We start from the raw sequence: 4,983 nt of genomic DNA on the forward strand, positions 1-4,983 counted from the left end.
TTGTTTGTGTGTTTAAGTTTGTATATGGAGTAAAATAAATAAATAAATTACATATATATATATATATATATATAATTTATTTATTTATTTTACTCCATATACAAACTTATATATATATATATATATATATATATATATATATATATATATATAGCTGCAAGCAGCAATACCGGTGTCCAGCTGTGGGACCACTCTGCCAAATTCAGGACAAATTGGACACATCACCCTAAAAATGAGCTACTTCTGCACTGTTTACCACGCTTACCAAATATCAGAACTCAAAATCAAACTGAACATGCCATATGCTTCTGGTGTATTTTGGACAATTATTTATGATGTTGAATACTTTAAACGTCTTCTTCTCCAGAACTGCTGGACCGATCGGCACCAAATTTGGTATAGAATCTATGGATGCACATCTGTGAAATAAATATTTTAGGGATTGTAGCTAAACAATATGAGCCAATGAACTTGCATCAATGGTTTTTGCTGTCCAACACTATACTTTATAGGTTAGCTCGATTCAGATCCTTGAGCATGTGTTCCAAATTTCATCCCTGTGAGTCAAACAGCTCAAAATATATAAAAATGTTCCGTTATAGTGCCTCCATGTGTTCGATATGGAGGTGTTTTTATATGTTGTGTCTTGACAGTGTTTGAAACATCTGTACCAAGCTTTGTTACGATACGAATATCCGTGACTGATTTATTAGCATTTATGTGCCAGGTCATGCGCATTAATGGTCAATAGAGGACATGTTGTTTTTGGTAGAAGTCTGGAAAATATTGCGTTGTGAGACCTTGGTCCATAAATGCCACCTATGAACTGTTGTGTAGATCGGTCATTAGGTGCCAGAGGAGTAGCATTTAAGCATTTTTCATCAAATAAAAGATTGCAATAAATCCATAATGGCGGACCTTAGGGGTCCTTCAGCAAATTTGTTCCTTGTCAGTAGAGTACCGAATTTCATGACTCTAGATCACAGGGAGTGTGGGGTGTGAGCTTTCAAAGTTATCTTTTTCAATCGTTTGCTATAGCGCCGCCATGTGGCCAGTTGGCATGGCATTGCATGAGAGGGTGTTGCTCATGGCCCTTTACCATCATAAATGTGCATCCCCCTAGGTCTTATTATCTCACAATAATTTTTTTCTCACAATAATGGCAGAATAGGTATAGTTATAACAGTCATTAAAGCTACAAGCAGCAATGCAGGGGTTGAAGCAATGTGCCAGCATTAGGACAAATTGGACACACCAACCTAGGATGAACTACTTCTGTATTCCGTGCGATGCTTGCCAAATATCAGAACTCAAAATCAAACAGATCATTCAATATGCCTTTGATGTATTTTGGACCATTTGTAATGATGGTGACAATTTTAAACACCTTTTTCTCCAGAACCTCCCCCCAAAGAATGTATACATTCCAGCAAAAGCCACTACACAACATTAAACAATACATTGATTGCACCATAAAGGTGACAAACTGTGCCCAAAAACTGTTAAGACCTACATAAAGCTATCACAAACAGCAGAGTCCCAACAGCAGTCCCAACACCTTACCACTGCTACACCCGGCTATCAGCGGAGCCTTGTCTGGCAGCGAAACAGTTAATTCAGACTCATTATCTGCCTTTTAAAAAAGCATAGCTGATATGGCTGACTTGCTTAAACAAATGTGGTTTCTACTGACAATTGAGATGTACAAACTATGGCATATAGATTCCGATATTAATGAGCGAGCTAGGACAGGCGTTGTAAATATAACTATTTGTTCAGCACTTTTGAAATGTACAGCGACAGAATTCAGAACATGGGCCGTTCTTACAGTATTCTCCTTGTACACCAAGTCAGAACCATAGGATAAATAAAGGGGGCATATAAGCAGACAATGAAAGCTCTTACAACATTTGATGATGACATTTCTCTAAAACAGGCTATAGGCTAAATGTGCACCACCAAGTCAGTACAGTAGGCTAAATTATGATGAGGAAAGGGACCAAATTATTAGGGGGGAGGCACATGGGCTACGAACAGTTTACCACATAGCATACACTTAGTATTTCTTCTTAGCTACAGTATATACCTATCTAACTGGCATATTATATAATTTATGTAGCAGTATACAAGACATTTTTGGAATAGTCTTGTTTTACTGTGCTCACTTGAACTGGAAGGTGGCACGGCAGTCATTCACTGGCAAACTTTGTCATCAAACTTTGTCATCAAAGTCTGGCATTCTCTGGATTTATGGTACTTTCAAGACAACTGTGAACTCTGGAAAAAAAACTAGGCTGAATCATGTCATCAGTGATCTTTAGGTTGAAGCTCTCGAAAGAGGCCAGAGTTCCCAACTTGGAATTCCGGGTTGAATGACCGTTCAAAATGTATTATCCCTGTCAGAGCTAATTTTTATCAGATTTTCCAAGTTGTCTTGAACTCAGTCTTTAATTTCACAGTTCCGAGTTTCCAGTTGTTTTGAACGTGGATTGACAGCATGGCCAATATTGAATGATTATCCTTTTAAGCTTGGAAAAGAGACCCTTAAACCTGTCTGGGATAGGCGTTCTGCTGGCGACCCACCTCGACAACATCCGGTGAAATTGCAGAGTGCCAAATTCAAATGACAGAAATCGTAATATTAAACTTTCATGAAAATACAAGTGTCATATATCCTTTAAAAGATAAACTTCTTGTTAATCCAGCCAGCCGCGTTGTCAGATTTCAAAAAGGCTTTACAGCGAAAGCACACCATGCAATTATCTGAGGACAGCGCATACAAAAGCATGAAAAACATTATCCAGCCAAGCAGATGCACCACAAAAGTCAGAAATAGCGATAAAATAAAGATCTTCATTTGAAGATATTCATCTGGTTGCAATCACAGGGGTCCCTGTTACATAACAAATGGTCCTTTTGTTCAATAAAGTCCTTCTTTATATCCCAAAAAAGTATGTTTATTTGGCGAGCGTCATTCAATAATCCACCGTTTTCCCCTCGTTCAAAATGCGTACAAAATTAAACCCAAATGTTACCAATAAACTTGGTCCGAACACGTCAAACAACGTTCCTAATCCATCCTCAGGTACCCTAATATGTAAATATACAATACAATTTAATACGGAAAATAGTATATTCAATACCGGAGATAAATAACCAAGTGCATGCACTCACTGGAGCGCGTCACAATCATTTTCTAACCAAGCAGATGCATCACGAAAGTCAGTAATAGCTGTAAAATAAATCGCTTACCTTTGAAGATCTTCATCTTTTTGCAATCCCAAATGTCCCAGTTACACAGTGAACAGTCGTTTTGTTCAACAAAGTACTTCTTTATATCCCAAAAATGTCTGTTTATTTGGCGCGTTTGATTCAGAAATACACCTTTCCAACTCGCCCAACATGCCTACAAAGGAATGTAAAAACTAACCTAAAAACTTGGTCCAAACATTTCAAACAACATTTGTAATCCAACCTCAGGTATCCTAATCCTAATCAAATTTAAGACGGAATAAACTGTTTCCAATACCGGAGAAAAACAACACGGAGCGCACTCTCATTCACGGGCACCAAAAGACTAGAGTCCACCTGAGGGACACTTCGAAAGAATACGACTTCTTCTTAATTTAAAAAATACAAAACATCGAACAATTTCTAAAGACTGTTGACATCTAGTGGAAGCCATAGGAACTGCAATCTGGGTCCTAATAATGTGGGTTTCCCATAGAAAAGCACATGAAAATCCAATGACCTCAAAAAAAATTGTCCTCAGGGTTTTGCCTGCCAAATCAGTTCTGTTATACTCGCAGACAATATTTTGACATTTTTAGAAACTTTGGAGTGTTTTCCATCCTAATCTGCCAATTGTATGCATATTCTAGCTTCTGGGCCTGAGAAATAGGCAGTTTCATGTGGGCACGTTTTTCATCCAAACATCAAAATACTGCACCCTAGTCTCAAGAAGACTTAACAAAAGTCTCTCTCATCTTAGTGTGCCAGAGCGCAGAATAACTGATTTGTTTTTGAACGCTCAACACCTATTGAATATGTCCGGTGTCAGTAAACATCCGCAACAAAGTGTAATTAAAATGTTGCAGCAGCACAACTACAGTCACCAACGCTCTGGATAACATGAAAACTGCCTAACCAGCTCTGCTAGGGGGAGTAAAAAGTTCAGAGTGGGAACTTGACTGTGGTTGTGAGGTCAGAGCTTTCAGAACAACCCTACTTACAGTGGGGCAAAAAAAGTATTTAGTCAGCCACCAATTGTGCAAATACTTATTTCCCACCATAATTTGCAAATAAATTCATTAAAAATCCTACAATGTGATTTTCTGTTTTTTTTTCTCCCTCATTTTGTCTGTCATAGTTGAAGTGTACCTATGATGAAAATTACAGGCCTCTCATCTTTTTAAGTGGGAGAACTTGCACAATTGGTGGCTGACTAAATACTTTTTTGCCCCACTGTATTGGCCAGAGCATTCAGTGTGCTCTCTGAACGCGAAACACTCTGAATTACGAATGGACAATCTGACAGCACAGTTGCAGTCACCAATGCTCTGGATAACATAACAGCCTAACCAGCTCTGCTTAATAATGTTCAGTGAGCTGTTCTCTCTCTCTCTTAAGTGTCTTGAAGTAGCTGGCAAATTAGTACAGAATGGTCAGATCAACCCTTACAATGCTGAATGGGTGTAGACAAAGAATGGTTCTCCAATAGTAGTACCAAAACATTGAAACACAGTTTTCTCAAAAGTGAGTTTACAAGTTGATCAACTTTCAAAGCAGAATTACTTTCCAATTGTTTCCTCAAATGCACGGTATGATGTAGCTGTCTCAACTTTATCCAATGTAAAAAAACAGAAATTCAATAATTGTTGCTACATAAGACCGAATCCAGGTGGTGAGTCACATTTACCATTGAAAAAAAAAATAAGTTCCGGTTTGCTTAAGGGGGTGGCTCTCCCATAGGCAGCAATGCAT

Source organism: Oncorhynchus masou, chromosome 1 (assembly GCF_036934945.1).
Source record: "Oncorhynchus masou masou isolate Uvic2021 chromosome 1, UVic_Omas_1.1, whole genome shotgun sequence".
Lineage (NCBI taxonomy): Eukaryota > Metazoa > Chordata > Actinopteri > Salmoniformes > Salmonidae > Oncorhynchus > Oncorhynchus masou.